Raw genomic sequence first — 18382 nt, forward strand, 5'->3', positions numbered from 1 at the left:
GGTGGGGTATTCCTGTTCTGCATTACTAATAAATAAACATTCACACTATACTCTTACATTTATGGTATACTTGCAGAAAGCTCTAAAACGGACACGCCTGTTAATCTAAACCCACATAATATTGAAAGATTTTTTAATTATATAGTTCAAATTATCAGCTGGCCCTCTGTAGTATGGACCAAAGGTGTTTCGATAACCCATAACACCCTTACCTCCTAAAGGGTGTTTTAGGTAAAATCTTAACCCTAATTACGCAAACCAAAAGGCTATTTGGGTAAGCAAAACTACCTTACACCTCAATTTTTCGCAAACTCTTGCTAAGCAAAAGTGTGTTTTCCTTGCTTGAAATCGCTTTAAGGATGCAAAGTGGTTTACAGTGCACCGCACTCGGGCTTCTACTCTAACATCTTACTGGGAATACGGTACGATACGAACAGTATAGGAAATTCGGTAATCCTCCATATTGCATGCCTATAGCATCAGCGATCACTATTACAGGTGTTGTTGTGCGCTAGTCTTCAGGGGATCGCTGCGTGCGTAGACCGAGAGCGTAGACCAAAAAAATCACACGGTCCCGTAAGACGACCCGATTCGCCTAAAGCCTGTTTCACATGCGAGCGATTATGCTCCTAGAGCGGAGCGGCTGCCGTCGCGGGTGCCGAAAAACAGGTTTTAAGGGCGACCAGTGGACGCTCGCAAGGCCAGCGATCGAGATCGCCGGAGTTGGAAAAATTCGCTAGCGGCAGAGCGTCTGCCCAAGGTCAACCAATGATCAACCAATGGGAGAGCAGGGGTGGAATTGAGGAACGGGCGCACGCGCGCCGGGAGGAACTCGGTTTGCTAGCAGACGACATCCGCAGCAACGAGCTGGCAGTGTAGAAGTGCCGTTCTTTTCCTTTTGTTGTCCTCTACGGCGCTTCCGTCAAAGCAGACAAATCGTTTGCACGTGTCATTTTGTTCTTTTGCATTTTTATTGAATCGTGGCACCAACATAGGTCCGGTCAGGGGGACCCTACGGCACTCCGCACTTGTAGCTCGCAGCACATGCTGCTGTTTTTTCTTGTTTACCACTCTGGCCCAGCACGTTCGAAAAGTTTGCTGTTTTCTTTTTTTGAATGGTCACGGACCCCGATGACGACAAGTGCCGCCGCCTCTCTACTGGAATGCCCATGGGCAAAAAGAGGGACGAGCTCCTTCACAAACACACAATATCGTCGACTGGGCCGCTTGCATCTGGTTGCCGGCCCAGACGGCGCACCAACGCCTCGCGGCATTCGAGAGCAAAAGCCACCGAAAGCCCCGTGAAAGCTTAAAAACACAAAAGCCAATTCTTTCTTTTGCTTTTCCATGGCCAAGTGTATGTGCGTGCAACATGACTTGCGTGGTAAAAAAAGAAAGCTGGAACAGAAATAAACGTGACTACTGAACACATTTTCATCATTGAAGGTTTAGGCGCGTGAAAATCGATCACCGAAGTAGAAGGCTGGTGAAACTTGCAACCCAAGCGCACCAAAACAAGCGAACTCGGAGAAAGGAAACCCGCGGATAACGAGCGCTTCCCACAACCATCACTGCGCTTCGCAGAGGCGCGCGCCGCGCAAAAGCGGGGCATGTGAAACGAAGCCGCGTCCGAGCGTCCTGCTGCCGCTCGGTCGCTCGCATGCGAAAGCCATAGTCTTCTTTTTCTCAGTGGATTGCGTTGGTTCAACCCCCCACCCTTCACTACGAAAGCTTTGTGCGCCAAACGTAGTTTTGTACTGCCTCCAGTATCGGAGGCATTGCAAGCTTTCCGCAAACATCACGTGGTTTTGCAGTGCCTCCGGGATCGGCCCACCTTTGACCTAGTGACGACGTCATGTGATGGCGTCCTAATGTGACGTGAGGTTATATGACGTCACAGGGACGTCGGGATGTCATTGGGTGATGATAATCACGTGACGATGACCTTTTTTGGCGTCGTTAGTGCTGACGCCGCCGCCGACGGTCACTTTTCGGGCACATTCACACTGGTGGCGAAGAACGAGCGCGAAATCGCCAGACCGGCCGGAAAGCCGAGTCCGCGCGCGTCGAAAACGTTCGCATTTGTTCTGACCGTCCTGCACGCCGCCTCCATTTCGAGAATTCATTCCTGTTTGCCCGTTTCCTGAGGTTTTAATTTCGTGTGGAATACAAGTTACGCATGCAAAACACAGAAAAGAAGAAAACTACACCATCTTCCCGTAGAAAACCCTGAGTAGTATGTGAAGCAGCATGGGGTCGACGCAAGTTCCCATTAGTTTCAGTTCGTCGTTTCCGTTAAGTTGAGGTTCGTAGCTACCGTTATATTTACCGTTTGGTTTCCATGAGGGAAGCGGAGCGCGCGCGCGCGTCGTTTATACCGCGGAGCTACATTGGCGCCCCCAGCGGAGTACGCAGCGCTTGCCGTCGCGCCTGTAACCCTTCGCAGTATCGCGCGCGGAGCCGCAGGTTCGCTGCGCAATCCCGGAGAGGAGAGGAGCTTCGAAGAGGAGAAGAGGAATGCCGGAAAGGAGGGGAAGAGGATGCGCATGCGCAGTAGGGGTGTGGACGCCGCACGGCGGAGGGAGGGAGTGACATAGCCCCGACCATAAGCTGCTTCGCGTCTAAAAAAAAATTAGCGCGGCTTGCACTGAGTCGCGCAAGGCTGAGTCACAGCTGAGCTGGTGGGCACCTAGCTGGTCCTGGCTTGGCTGGGCTTTTACCCTCCCACCTCTCTCCTTCCCACCCCTTGCTGTACTATACTACGCATGCCTATGCTTGCTCTCGTCAAGAATTTCTCTCATTCTCTGTCTTTAATTCTCTTTCTTTCTCTCTTTCCACACTCGTTCTCTCGCCCGTCGGAATTATTGCATCCCATGCCGCAGAAATGGGCACACGTGTCCTGGGAGCGAAGCAGAAGACGACAGTGAAGAAGAGACCACGTGCCGTTTCATGATGGTGATAGTTTTCTGTCTACGACACACGGCCAACCTCGAGCATAACAGCCCTGCTGTAGAACAGTTTTCACCTTTTCAAGCAGTCTGCAGTAACCACATGCTCTGGCGTTGCCCCTCGTTACGGGGCACGGACCAATTCAATGAAGACAAGTGGCTATCCGCTATCAAGAGCCCCGATGTCGGGGCTCAACTATGGGCTGTCCAGAGTGCCCACGATGCGGCGGTTGGGCTTGGCCTGACTGTCCCAACGTGGGAGCGGCCCGCTGCGCGTTGAGTCGTGCACCTCAGGACTTATAATAAAGTTTCGCATCCATCCATCCATTTCAAGCAGTTGTTTCAGGGCATACACCAAAAGAATCTACATAAGCGGATCTCGTGGCGGCGGCGGCGGATTCGCCCGATTGCGCTAAACCGAGAAACGTTGGGGCACGCCGACTCGCTCCTGCAGCACCTTCTGCTAATTCGTCTTCTCGGCAATCTTAATCCAAGCCAGGCTCTCGAGGAAAGCTGCGAGTTTTGTCGTGCAGCACGGGTAGTTTGCAATTGCACCGATGAGAATCACCGTCGGCTTCTTGGCCGCCATATTGAATTTACGGCGATGTTTCCATCACGTGGTTTAGATGCTAGCGCAGCCAAAGTACGGCTTCCTGTGAAGCGGAAAGGCGTTCCGCTGTCACGCGGCGGAAAAATCGGTCCGAAACCGTTTTTTCAAGGCAAAAGCCTTAGATGCGTCATCAAACGCGAAATTTGACCGTCGGAGTCCAGCGGCGTCGGGGACGAGTGATGCAGGAAATCATGTTAAGGCAGGTAGCGCAAAGAGACACGGACACAAGCGAAGAATAAGTGCACAGGACAAGCGCCAACTTCAAACTAAAGTTTATTTCCTGAATCCTCGCCTATTTATCTTATATCACACCACCGCATAGTCACCATGGAGAGAACAACTGATACTGCTGCGAATGTCATGACGCCGACTAACCTTGATCATCTCTTATACCTAAAATGATAACAATACTAAAACGCGCAAAACCGCGCAGTCAAACACTGATACACTCGAAAACATCACAATAAAAACACGCATGCTCAGAATAGGATGTTCCTATTACGCGGCAAGGGTAGCAGCCAGGTTGGCCGAAAGAAAAGCTATCTCACACGGGAGTAGGCTCAGCGAAGCCTGGCTAACACATACCGAATCGCTGTTGAGAATTAAAAACGCTTCTACGATCTCTCTGGACAGCTTGTTCCGGTTCCGGTACATCACCGCCGTGTCAGACAAAAGCGGTTCACACCCGCACTGCCGACAGTGCATCGCGAGATGCGAGTATGGCGAACCTTTTAGAGAGCTGAAATGTTCTCTGAGCCTGATGTTCAAACATCTGCCCGTCTGGCCTATATATTTACGTCCATCATGTGAGGAAGCCAAAATGTGTGACGCCATACGACGTCACCATGACAGCATCGTGACGTCACTGTGACGTAACGTCACACGATGACGTCACCACATGACGTAACTTGATCAAAGGGGTTCCGATCACGGAGGCAATGCAAAACCAGGTGAGGTGCCTCCTATCTTGGAGGCAGTGGGATACCACGTTAGGTGCAGAAAACTTTCGAAGGGCGGCGGGGCAGCATCAATAGATCGACTGAGAAGAAAAATAATAAGATGGCTTTCACCGTCGAGTCGTCTTAAGTGAATGCGTAAGGGACTCGGCGAGTTTTTGCATCGGGCTCGCCGCGTGGTTTTCCTGCCGCTTAGGCGGTGAAAAGAGCGGATTTCTGCTGAGGTTTGCCGCTTTCGCGCATTTGGAGGCCAAGTGTAAACGCGAATTTCTTCTCTGATGACTCATCTGAACCTTTTGCCTTCCGTTGTTATAGGGTCGCATATTGGTGTTGAAATGAAAGGCCTCGGCAGGACAACGTGTAAAGTCGACCTGCAGAATTGCACACACCAGGAGAATTGTGGCTTTGAGAAAATTTGACGCCAAACGGGCGTTTCGCCATGCGCTCTTTACGGCGGCCGCTCGAGATGCTGGCGAAAGCTGGAATGAAGACGTAATTTTCCGATGCCTCCTGACAACAGCGTTTTATGGAAGGCCACAGTTCGCAAAAATAAAAAAAAAAAGCTCACAGGGTCTCTTGTGCTTTCACGTCAATCGACTCCAAGGCGAAAGCCACCTTCTTCTTTTTCTTCTGCCCCGCCACCCTCCGAAGACTTTCTGCACCTGACATGGTTTTCGGCTGCATACAGGATCGGGGCACTGCGAGCTTTCTACACATACCCCTTGTTCTGCGCTGCCACCGCGATCGGCCCACCTTTGACCAAGCGACGATGTCCGCGACAGGGCCGTTAGGCTATAGACCTGCCGGTCCCAACTTGGGAGTAGCCGGGTGGCGCGGGGCAACTTCTGCGTCTGCACTGGACTCTTAATAAAGTTGTACTCTCTCTCTCTCTCTGTCGCACGTGATGACGTCATCATTGACGTAACGTTATGCGACGACATAGTGACGTCATGACGGTGACGTCACATATTTTGGTGACATGTAACGTCATGGTGATGTCATATGGGGACGTCATCACGTCATGATTTTTTTTTGCATCACTCGTGTTGACGCTGCTGACGGTCAATTTTCGCGTCTGACTGGGCATTGGACGCTTTCGCCTTATTAAAACACTACGCCAGGGGTCTCGAACACGCGGCCCGCGGGTCGCGCGCGGCCTGCGGCTTCACAAGGAAAAAAAAAATGTTCGTGATACGTGCCGCGCCCTTTTACCTCTTACCTTGACTTCGCTAAATGGTACTCGCGTAATTTGCTCGCTCATTGCAATTAATAACGCTCAGTTCGGGTAAGCTACAGAGAGGGGTCCGGGTGTCAAGCATTCTTTTTCGTGAGGCACCACCCCACGCTGTCACCATGTGCTCGAACGTGACTGCGGAATAAAATCTCTGCATTTCACAACCGGCGTCCAGATTTGAGTCATTCTGTATATCAATAGCGATATGTTTCTCGATTTCTCACGCCAAATCTCATTCAGAAATGGTCCATATAAGAGGTATAGGAAATGCGTTCCTTCAAATGGCAGCAGGTGACATTTTGTGCCCTCCTCCCCCCCTCCCCGCTTGCTTCAACCTTCTTCACTGTCCCAGCCCTTGCGGGACTAAATTTCACTGTTTGAGACCCCTACTGTACGCTTACGCATCACTGACAACTCGCAAGCGAGACTCCGCGTGGACATCTTCTTACGTGCATGCAACGGCGCTTGATGTGGTGCGTTTCGCGAAAGCTTCTGGTCGTGAAAACTTGACTAAAGGAGCTGGTTCAGCGTCATTTTGTCCTCTCAGGAAGCGGGCACCGGCGACGTCAGCTTAAGAGACGCGCGCTGTGAAAGCAAGCATCGATAATATGTATGCAATTCGCGAGTGCCGACCAGGGAAACAATAATATTTTCATAAAGGTCGCCCTGGCAAGTAGGAACACTGAGGGGGTTACGGAACATAGTGTATGAATGTCACTGGTCCGGTGACGTCGTTTTTAATACTCGTAAATGTTTCTAAGTTTTGTTGTCCTTGCATGCATTGACGACGCCGCAGAAGCCGGCACCGCATATTCTGCAATTGGCCGCGAGACCGAACAGAGTCGGTGCCTAGCGGCGAACGGGCGAAACCCCGAGGTGTGGGTGCCGGTCAGCCGTGGCCGAGCATTGTATGCGGTGTTTGTACTTCGCAAACTTACGATGGAAGTTGACGCCGACGGTTTGGTCGACAGTGAGTAACCTGTCAAAATCTTATTCGTCGCTTGTCAAAGCGGAACTTCCTAACGTGAATCGCTATATTTCGTAAATGCATCGATGCGAAAAAGCGTTTGCTTGATGTGACCGCACAATATGCGCGTGTCACCTTTTAACGTGCTGTGAGGCTAATATGCGTTCTCTTTTTTGTTTCCAGTGGCCTAGCTTTCAGCACCAATATTCTTAATAATGTTTGAGACTGTGTCAGGTGTCTCGTTGAAGGCGACGAGGTCGTTGCAGCGGGCCACCTTGTTGAATGTAGTGCCATCGCGTCCACGTGCTGCTCTGACGGTCCAGTGCACATAAACGCATTCATGCTGCAATCGTCCGGGCTTCCGAAGGATCCACATCGAGTCGACCTGAAGATGGCCGGCGATGCGAACATAGCAGAATTGAACTTAGAAGTGAAACATAGATATGGACCCATCCCCATGACTCAACTGCCATGCTGCCTCAAGGTATGATACATTAACGCGATAGCGTTAGAGAGCTCGTGTCGCAGAAAATCCGGTGTCGGCGACGGCGTCGCTACCGAAGCTTGTGAGCGAAAAATCATCCGTGACCGAAAAATCGAGAAAGATGCAAATAAAATAAAAATCTTCGGTCCCATTGAGGATCGAACCCGGGCCGTTCGCGTGGCAAGCAGGTGTCCTACCACAAAGCCACGATGTTACTTGCAGCTGCTTCGGAAAAAAACACTACATAAATGCCATGTAGTGGAAGGAGTCTCCTTAACGCATTTTGTTCGGCAGGTGTCACGACGAAAATGAGCCCATTCGGCGATTTGTAGGCGCATTGGCGAGGCCATCAAACTACGTTTTTTGCGCGACGCCATTCTTCGAAAAAAGCCGGCATAGTGCAGCCATCGCCGCTAAAAACACACACGAACTTTCAAACAGCTCTAACAATGGACAACTATGTCCATCTAGCGGAAAACATACCAAGCCAACGCCTGCTTTCTAGAGGAGGCGTTGATCAAGCAAACAGCAAACGCTAGATAATGTGCTGCCATCTGTGAGGCATTGTGAGAAATATGTTTCGACTCTGGCACCAGGAAAGTGCTTTAGATCGAAAACCTGTACCATTACTATAGATACATCGCGCGCGCGCGCGCGCGTGTGTGTAACAATATACATTAATAAGTATGCACTTAGTGGTTGAAGTGCGCACTAGGGGCCGGATTTCGCTATCGCGTTCAACTCTTAAAGGCGAAGCTTAAGGGTCCCCCAATTTTTTACTTCACTTCCAAGCACAGTGGATGTGCGTCAGGCCTCAATCTCTTCCGCGAAAACCCTTAAAAGGAGAGAGAGCGAGCGAGAAAATATATATCAAGATCAGCAGTGGCGATAATCTCGCTCGCGCATTTTCATCGCTTACGTGGCGAATCACGGCTCACAAAACGATACTCTTTACTATGCACCAGATCATGCCACACACACATGGCCAGGATTTGGGGACATATGCACGTACCGCCATCTCTCGTCGGTGACTGCGGTGGCCTGCCGTAACTGAATGGGTGATAGGCGAAAAAAAATTATATCTGACGAAAAAAGTTAGTTGTCAAAAACGATTCCCGGTTCTATACAGTAGAGACTTACTTGAACATTCTGTTAAAATTACGTTGTCGCACCACAAACCACGTGGCTTCCCAGAGTGTTTAAAATTTTACAATGGGGCCCCATGTGTTTCTAATGGGTGGTGTTCGATTATCCTGGGAAGTCACACGCTTTGTAGTGCAATACTGCAATTTTACCTAAATGTTCCAGTAGGTCTCTACTGTATAGAGCTCCGAGTCGTTTTTGATAGCTTGCTTTTTTCAAGAGATACGATTTTTTTTTTCGCCCATTTCCCATTCAGTTATGGCAGGACGCCGTTACTACCGCCAAGAGGTGGCGCCGCGCACAAATGTCCCCAAATCCTGGGAACGGCTTGGCGCGTTTACCCTACGGAACACTGAGAAGTGTTCTGTTAGCTCTGTAAACACAACGGAACATACGAAAACTACAATAGGGCTCGGGGATACTCGTTTAAACAGAGTCGCGGCTGAGCGCGAACTAACATTGCATTCGCAGCGCAGACTGTACATGAGGGACAACAAATTCCGTGAATTGATTTTCTCATTCCTTCTCGATTGATTCTCGATGAATTTTCTGGCGGAAGTGTACGACAATCAAAGCACAGGGGAATCGTGACTGGCACCCCTGGCGAAGTTTTCCCCGAGCGTTCGCTTACTGCAACCGTCTCCACGCTCGTAGTGCACAGCAGCAACAAGCATGAATGCACACAATACCGAAATTATCGCTCACTACTCACCATCCTTTCTCGTCCGCGAACGCTTGAATGCACGAGAACGCTTGTCCGCGAACGCTTGTCGAAGTGCTTGCTGCATACTTGGAAAGCGTTTTGCCGTTACGAAGCCTAACGAGCCAGACTTGACGACGTTCCGCGTCGGTGGGATAGAAATGGAAGCTTGTCCCTGGCTCTGTGCAGTATGCACGGCATTGCGGCACCGAACAAAACTTCACCATCGAAAACGAAGAGTTTTTCTGCGGATACGGAACACAGAATCACGATGTGAAAACAGCAGCCCCGCACACTTCCACGCACCGCACGAAACCCGTATCCACACTAACGGCCTAAGGGCGCGACGGTGCTGCCACCTATATGTCGATCTCGCCGCCAATATATATATGAGCCAGATGGGCCGTACTTTTAAAAAATGCTTCCATCCCCCCCTAGCGTAGGGTAGCAAACCGGACGCGCGTCTGGTTGACCTCCTTGCCTTTCATTCCTCCTCCTCCTCCTCCTTCTGTATGTTTTGGTACCTGACGTCATCACAAGACTAGCCTTACTGGAACGTGAAGTGGCCAGAATTGAGACTGTAGCCTGACGTCACGCTATAGTGTCGATGTCAGTAGGTACGCCACGTGAAAGTTGACTTTACTTCTCAAAATGACATATCGGTATTAGGGGCGAAGCTCCTCTTAGTCTAACCTTGTCACGTCTCCGTTGTCCGGCGTAACCACGTTTGCAAACTGCCCACTACTTCGTCTTTGCAAACATCCCACTACAATCCATCACCGATCCATTACTTCACCGACCATAAAGCCGTTATAATGAAGGGGGAACGGAAGCCACGTCTAGCTACCACTTACGATTAATAAAATTTCTTGTATAAATATATACAGTGTTTGTCACGTCTTTGATGATGTACTGGGCTATCGCTTTGATTACTGCTGGGCGAAACCACTGAAGATTTCACGGTGTAACCATGATTGCTTCAGGAGCTTCGCCCAAGCTCTTCATCATTCACCCGTGGATATGCTGTGATTTTTTTTTACTGAGCCTCTCACACTCGCTCAGAGCCGTCCCTGTACACTGGGAAAATGTACGGCCGACCAACGATGTAATAGAGGAGTAATCTCCAGCTTCGAAAATTGGTGTCTGTACTAACGATGCAGAAGTATCGATGGTACTATTGATACTATCGATAGTTCAGTCACTATCGAACTATCGATGGTTAAAAAAAACTATCGATAGCGCTATCGATAATAACTTTGGTAGTACTACCGATTGTATAAAATTAACTGCGCGAGCTCATCGCAGCATAAACTTGGTTCCCCGTGTTGTATTTCTATTTTGTTTCCATTTGTACTTGTTGAACGTCACGTGCGCAGTCCAGACGCTTTTCCAGAAAAGCACCACAACTCCTCGTCTGCCGGCATCGAGGGTCTGAAACCGTGAGACCGCGCCCCCCCTCCGCCAACATTGCCTCGGCGGGGCAACCTTTGACCGCGGTGTTGACGGAAGAAGCGCAGTGCGTCGCTCCGCGGGTGTTGTACTTGTGAAGGTGGTGTGCAGTTACGTCGGCAGGAGGGGACGGACTGCGTGCCTGCGTGTTTGGAGACGCTCATAAGATCTTGTAGAGAGCGGACGCGTGTCCAAACGCTGAGATGTTTCGTGCTCTTTCTTTGTTTTATATCTAAGAATACAAGTTTTACATTTCTAACCAAATTTGAGTTTTGTCTTTATTCAATCGTTCACATGGTGCCGAAACCCGGGATAGAGGGACAGAAACATCATCAAGGCCGACAGCGGACTTGAACTTTCCGACCGCTTGGACTCAGTGAGTTGGTCACCCACCGGTGCATCAATGGATCGACGCTTGGAAAAGCTGCTGGCAAAACGGCGCGTGCGGCGCGGCCACAACTCTCGCATCATCGACGAGGCCGAGCCTGCGCTGCGAGACGGGACATCCAGCCAGGTGTCCACTTTGATACTACGCCTAGAAACCAGTAACGAGGAGCTGCGCAAGATCAACGACAAGCTGGAGCCGCTGATCCTCGAGGAAGAGTTCGTGGCGGAGTACAACGAGGCTGTAAGTTTGGACGACGCAGCCACAGCCATTATCGGTCGTCTTCAAGCAAGGCTCAGCGCCCTGATTATCAACAACGCAGCACCCGAGACTGCACCGCGATCGAGTAATGATCAACGGGAAGCTGTTCTCAGAGTCGACGGCGTGAAGTTACCCAAGGTACGCTTGGAGACTTTCGACGGTGAGTTGGACAACTGGATGCCCTTTTGGGAACAATTTCAGCAATCCGCTCATAATAACCCGCGCCTTTCAACTACTGAGAAATTTCAATACCTTCGCTCGTTGTTGCATGGGCCTTAACGCGTGTATGGATTAATGACTGATGCAAGGAGGTAATGAATGAAGGAAGGAAAGAAGGAAGGAAGGAGTGAATCAAGCAAGAGAAGAAGGAAAGAAGGAAGCATGAATGGATTAACGAATGAAGGAAGGAGCACAGTAACCTTACACTGCTGGTGGCAATATTCTTTTTGCGCTTTGCCCGTACCTTTCCACGCGCGCTCTTGCAAAGTTTTTCGAAATGTCCTGCACGCCAAATAGCTAAGCAACAAGCTTTTTCTTTTTTTCTTTTTTTGCTGTACTGGACACCTCTAGACGACACCGAGGACACATGCATTCTCGTTTTTGTAATCTTTTTTTTTTTCTGTCTCACAGAAGCACGCCACGTATCCATATCTCTTCCCGGAATCTGCAATCCAGTCTCGCACAAACAAGAGATCATTGGTCTCTCATCTTATCGGGCGACGTTTGCCCCACAAACAAAGCTTGCCCTCGGGCAACGCAATGTTACCTCGACTGGACAGCGCTATAGTATGTAGGTGTACACGCGTAACGCGGTGGCAATGTTTACAGCCCTCGATGGCTTTTGCAAGCTATAACGTGCCATAAACTGGCGTTCCTGAAACACGAAACCACTTGAGCAACGGAGGAGCCTCTGGCTGTCTGCCTATCTGGGTGAAGGTGGCTGGCTGACCAATAAACCCTCGTATGCTGTGACCGGAAGGCGTCCAGTGCTAATCGTAATCGTCATGTAGAAGACATGCTGTCGGCTTTATTACAATTGTGATTGACCAAACAGTGATCGAGTCCTCGCTCTTCCTTCTCGGTCATAATAATAATAATACTAATTGTTCGTCTCTTACGCCCCTAAATCGCGGTATGATTACGACGGCCGCGGTAGTGGAGGGTTCCGGAAATTTCGGCCACCCGGGGTTATTTAACGTGCACCTCAATGCCTGAGGGTTTGGGTGTGTGTATGTGGGTGTGAATGTGTCATGTGTTCGCGCTCTAATTAAGTTTTTGGAAATGATCTACCAACTAGCCCAACAACAAGTTCTTTTACCTCAATATAAGCACATGCGCCTGTAGCAGTGGCGTCACGGTAGCCAAGGGGTAGCACAACGGGCCCGTGCCCTTCCCTCCGAAATCTCTTTAGCCGCGGCATACAGAGCCCAAATTTACACTCGACCACATCTGCCTGCCCGGCCCCCACTTCAGATGAAGGAGGTTGATTGATTGATTCATTCATTCATTGTACTGGCAACCTTCCTGCGTCACCCGCGTCGTCGATTCTGACGCGCCAAGCCGCGACGAGCGGCGACACGTCGTACGACACAGAAGCCTTTCACAGGCCAAGGTCGACTTCAGCGAACTTTTTTTCCCCCCTCCGCATTCTCGTTGAGTTTCGGCGACGGAGAGCGCACGGCCTGTTGCGCGTTCCGCGTCGCCGTACCGAAGGGCGCCGCGTAGAGAAAGGCAGCAGCGGACACCGCTGCGGCGTTCCCAGAACACGTAAAAAAGTCACCGAGGAATGTATAGAGAGAAAACGAAGAGGCGAGACAACAAAAGAACTTTATGAGCAATGGGAAATAAGGCCGGCACATCGGCTTCACTGTTTTGCCACCTGTACCGTATTTTCATTACGTATAAGACTTCGGTGACCACTTATGCGTATATGCGATGGTAATCTCTTAGTCTTTATTCACTTTAGTTACCCGCTTGACAGCCAACACTGGGCAACAACATCCAGCATTGTAGCCAAGTTAGCCCACATCACTCGGCACTACAGGTATTAACCAACAATAGCGCAACCTCACGCGTGTTAGCCTTGGGCGTCGGCAGGAGCGTGCAAAAGAATACCTGCCCCCCCCCCCCCTCCCTCCCCACCCCAAGCCCCACTTGCGTCACTTACGACATATTTTTTAGCGCGATAGTGGAAAGGAAAGAAATCTTGAGAAGTACGCAGCGGACAGGCAGAGCGCTAAACACCAGCTGACTTTATTTCGAAAAAAAAAAAAAGAAACACGGAAAGTAGACCCTTAATTAGGCTCATGCGTGCCGCCGCTGCGTCGCTATAATTAAGCATCGAATCAAAATACTCGCTATTGAACAAAAAGATAGAAGAATCGCTAATACACTCCGCATTTAATAAGCTCTCGGTTGGTACGTGCACGAGAGGTATCAGCTGTGAATAGTATCCTCCCCTACTCTGCCATGCATGCAGTCGCGTGCCCGTTCTGCCTCGTCCTGCGTGACTATCGCGCGCGATCGAGCGATTTCACTTCGTTTCGCGCATTTTCCGACTGCTCGAGCGGAGATAACAGCGTGTGGCCGAATAGCGCGAAATCCTGATAAACTCAACCCCTATAGTGCTGACATTGTACACGCATTTTGTGAAGATATAAGCGACGAGGAGGATATAACGCGAAATTTTTCTGATACATGGTGTTTTACCGCAAATAAATAATGAAAATAGGTGTTTTTCTCAAATAGTCAAGGCTATCAGCAAGTGCCCCCCCCCCCCCCCCCCCCGAAAAAAATTCCTGGCTACGGGCCTGCGCCTGTAGGAAGGGTAGTGAAGGCGAGAAGAAAACCACTCTCTCGTCTTAACAAAACACGTTGAGGGGCTAGTTGGTCATACATTCTTATTTGAAAATTGTAGCGCTACATTAGACGAGGACAAGAAGAAAGGTACATGACAGGACGGTCGCTGACTCCAACTAATTTTATTGAAACAACCGCACGGCATTTTATAGCATGTTTGAGGCCCGTGTACTTAGCTTTAGGTGCACGTTAAAGAACCCCAGGTGGTCGAAATTTCCGGAGCCCTCCACTACGGCGTCTCTCATAATCATATCGTGGTTTTGGGACGTTAAACCCCAGATATTATATATTTTATAGCAATAAAAGACAAGGCACGCATGCGCATTCATGAGGAACAGTGGGTGGGATTCGTGCACGCTATCACTTTTTGTTTAGTACCTCAAATTCACTAGCACGCAATGATATAGATGTGGTGCTGACGCACATGACGCACATGTCGAGTCAGCGCCCGTCCTGTCATGTACTTTCCTCTGGTCCTCGTCTAATGTACCGCTACAATTTTTAAATAAGACACTCTCTCGTCTTTGCACTCGGAGTGGTTTAGGGGTTTGTGTATATCAAATAGCTGTAATATCCCCTTGAAGTATGTTCGATAATGGAAAATAATGGAAAATATACTGGTCTTCGATTGTATAAGGTTTCCGTAGTATCCGCGGAAATACGGGTCTCTTGGCGTCAACGACGAAGACCCGAAGGAATTCCTTTCTCTCTTTCTTTGTATTTCTTTTGGTCTTTGGTGTACGCGCGACTTTTCTGCGAGCGCCGAACACAATGGGGCATTTTGTTTACGGCTTTCACTTTCCGCGATCGCCTCCTCTCCGCCCCCTCTACGCTCCGCTCCCCACAGCCAGGGGGCGGATCAGGTCACCGCCGGAGGATCGCATTGCGCGGCGCGGCGTACGCGCGCCGCGTCGCATGTCCCGAGAGCACTGGCGCGCTAGCGAGGTGGTTTCCCGGAACATCGCCGTCGCAACGCGCTGCTCGCACGCTGCTTTCTCCGCGAACGCGGAGCGAAAGAAAAGCGGGCCGCCGCCGCGCAGTGCTTTCTTGGAAGGCGTCTTCGTCGTGGCAATCGTCGTCGTCCTCATCGCCTCGACCACCCTCCTTTCCCGAAAGAAAACCTCCTCTCTCTGCAGTAGCCTCGCCTCCTCTCCTGCCTCCTCGCGTCTCTCCTTGCACCGTGTCTCTGATGTCGCCTTGGCTTGTTGCTGTAGTTGCCGTGTTGTATCTGCCGTAGTTGTGCTGTCTCTGCTGCTGTTGTCTTGTTGCCTCTGCTGTAGTTGTGTTGTCTCTGCTGAGGTTGTGTTGTTGTCTGTGCTGTTGTCGTCTTGTTATTTATTTATTTATTTATTTATTTATTTAATACATACTGCGGACACGAAGTCCATGCAGGGTGGGTAGAGCACATTATGTCAACAGAAGTAAAACAATCTTGCAAGTTGAACGATACAATTTTGAGCACACATACAAAAAGAAACAGAAACAACAAAAGGAAAACGCGTTTGTAAGGTGACTACTTGAACAATGCAAGTGTAAAAGTAAAATAGTAAAATAATACAGCGTTTATAGAGGTAAGTTGTTCCAATCGTTAATCTCCGCTGTCGTTAATCGTTAATCGTTAATCTCCAATCGTTAATCGTTGTCTCCGCTGTAGTTATATTGTCTCTGCTGCGGTTTTGTTGTTGTCTCTGCCCTTGTCCTGCTGTCTCTGCTGACTTTGTCTTGTTGTAGCTGCTGTTGCCCTGTTGTCCTTTCTGCAGTTGTGTTGTCTTGCTGTCTCTGTTGTCGTTGGCTTGTCTTGTTGTCTCTGCTGTGCTTGTCTTGTCTTGTTGTCTCTCCTGTTCTTGTCTCGTCTTGTCGCCCCTGCTGTTTTTGTTTTGTCTTGTTGTCTCTGCTGTGGTCTTGTCTAGTTTTCTCTACTGTTTTCTTGTTCTCTTCTCTTGTGTCCTTGTTTGAACGAAATTACTTCTTTCATGATGAATCGATCCCTATAGCAGCTAACTCATCTTTCTGTCATTCTAGGTCGTCGTGCCCCGTAATCGCATCGTGATTTTGGCGGGAAAGAAGCCAGAATTTAATATTTATTTACTGGAGTTTCTTGACAAAATGTTTTGGTACAGAAACGTCTGATTCGGGAGCCCGAGAAAACTTATTACAAGACACTCCTGTTGGAACGCTAGCTTAAAAGCTGTAGCCGGTCCAATGTCAACGCTACACTAACAGCAACGGTTAGCAACAGATGGATGGATGGATGGACGGACGGACGGACGGACGGACGGACGGACGGACGGACGGACGGACGGACGGACGGACGGACTACTAATACATTTCCATAACACTTCCCGTTGGGCGAGTTGGTGTTGTATCACATACATTTTTAGCGCAAGAGTGGAAAGAAAAGAAATCTTCGGAAGAGTAGAACACAGTGGGAATAGCGCTCGCCCAGTTCACTATGTCTTCCTTCTCTTCTCAGGATTTCTTTCCCTTCCACTCTTGCGCTAAAAAAAATGTCGTATGTATACATTTGCGTAGATTTATTTTGTAACTAATGTCTGCCCCGTGGAGTTAACCGACAGTGTTCATATAGAACGCTCAAACGGCGAATACGGAAGAAGCAATCTAAAAATACTCTTTGGTGGAGTACCCGAGCAACGCCTCTTCTTGCAGATTAAACGGGGGAATTATTATTCGCTCTGAGTACGTTGACGTGAAGGCATGAGCTAAAGAAAATAGCGGGGGGGGGGGGGGGGGGTGGAGTGTTGCAAGTTCGAAACCTCCAGCTTTCATCGGCAGTCTATACATATACGACGGCGTGAACACACTATCTCCCCTGTCGTCTATCTCCCCTGTGCATATATCACATAGTACGGGGGTGGCGACTGCAGTAGCGACAGCGAAGTGGCGCGCTGTTGCCCCAAATACCGCGCCCACTGAATCACTCCGCGGGGTGAGAGAGAGAAGGAGAGAGGGAGAGACCCGGATGAGCGATTGCTGAGGCGAGCCACTTTCGTTCCTTAAAAGCCCACGCTCTTGTCACTCGCGCCATTTGTCATCGCTTCTTTTCTTTTTTTTTCTTTTTTTTCTTTTTTTGGCATCACATGTAGAGACAAGAGCACGCGCGTATATATGCCTTTCTGGAGTGCTCAGAGCGAGACCTCCATGCAGTACATAAACAAAAAAGCGTGCAGTAACTCCGTGAGTTTACAACCAATACCTGACATTTGCAATTCGATTTTACTGAAGCGATATCGTACTTGTCGAAAAAAGACATGGTTATTATCTCTCTCTTTTAATACGCTAACGCACTATACACCTGCCCGTATAACAGACGAGCCGACGATTGGAAAATCTCTTACACACGTACAAACTATGCTCGCCATATGATGAGCTATTTACTGCCGCTAACATTAAACAGTTATTTACATCAGATCGTTTGTACCGTTCCATTCTATAAACATCTTTACGTGTGTTTAGAAAGTAACCGACATTGTAATTACAGATATGTTTTATTATTGTGTAAGGATTAATGATTTCATATTGCTGTCGCTGTGTCTGAAATGGGGTGAGAGACTTTCGTCAAGCCTTAATGGTTTTTTGCTTTCACCCCACAGCATCACTGTTGTGACTGTTCTATCGTGTTCCTTTGATGTTGAAATAAAGTGAATTGAATTAAATGCTCAGGGAATGCAATTGCCGCTTACGGAATACTAGCCGGTTAGAACTGTAGAAGGTGTGGCTCGTCGCTCTAAAAGCGTGCAGTAACTCCGTAAATGCTCACGGAGTGCTGTTTACTGTACATCTGGGTGCAGTGTGTAGGGCCAGACTTCCAGCTCTAAAAACGTGCATTAAGTCCGCGAACGTTTCGCGGAATTCGTATTACAAGGAGAAATTTGGTTTTTCCGCGGACTTGTGCCGTATTCACTTTACGGGTTACCGGTAGGGGTGTGCGAATATTCGAAAGTTTCGAATATTCGTCGAATATTACATTCGCAATATTCGTATTCGATTCGAAAATTGTGTATTCGAAAACTTTAGAATAATCGATAACTTCGAATATTCGAAAAATTCGAATATGCGATTCGAATATCATGCATAAAATAACTCGTCTTCCACATTTCTGCTGCGTTCGTATCGCTAAAAACGTTGCCGAGAGGAGCGATAAACATCGTAAGTACATGGAGACACGATATCTGCCTGCGACGAACGCCCCAATACGTATGATTTATTGCTGGTGCATCTCCGACGTACAGCGCTGTTGGCGATCATGTAACCATACATTTTCAATATTATGCAGCCGTAACGTGCCGCACTACCTCTCGTTCACTAGGCGGGACCACTTCTGAAGAAAGACAGTGACCCATGTGACTGGTGGCGGACTGTAGGCAC

The sequence above is a fragment of the Rhipicephalus sanguineus genome, chromosome 7 (genome assembly GCF_013339695.2).
Source record: "Rhipicephalus sanguineus isolate Rsan-2018 chromosome 7, BIME_Rsan_1.4, whole genome shotgun sequence".
Taxonomy (NCBI): Eukaryota; Metazoa; Arthropoda; class Arachnida; order Ixodida; family Ixodidae; genus Rhipicephalus; species Rhipicephalus sanguineus.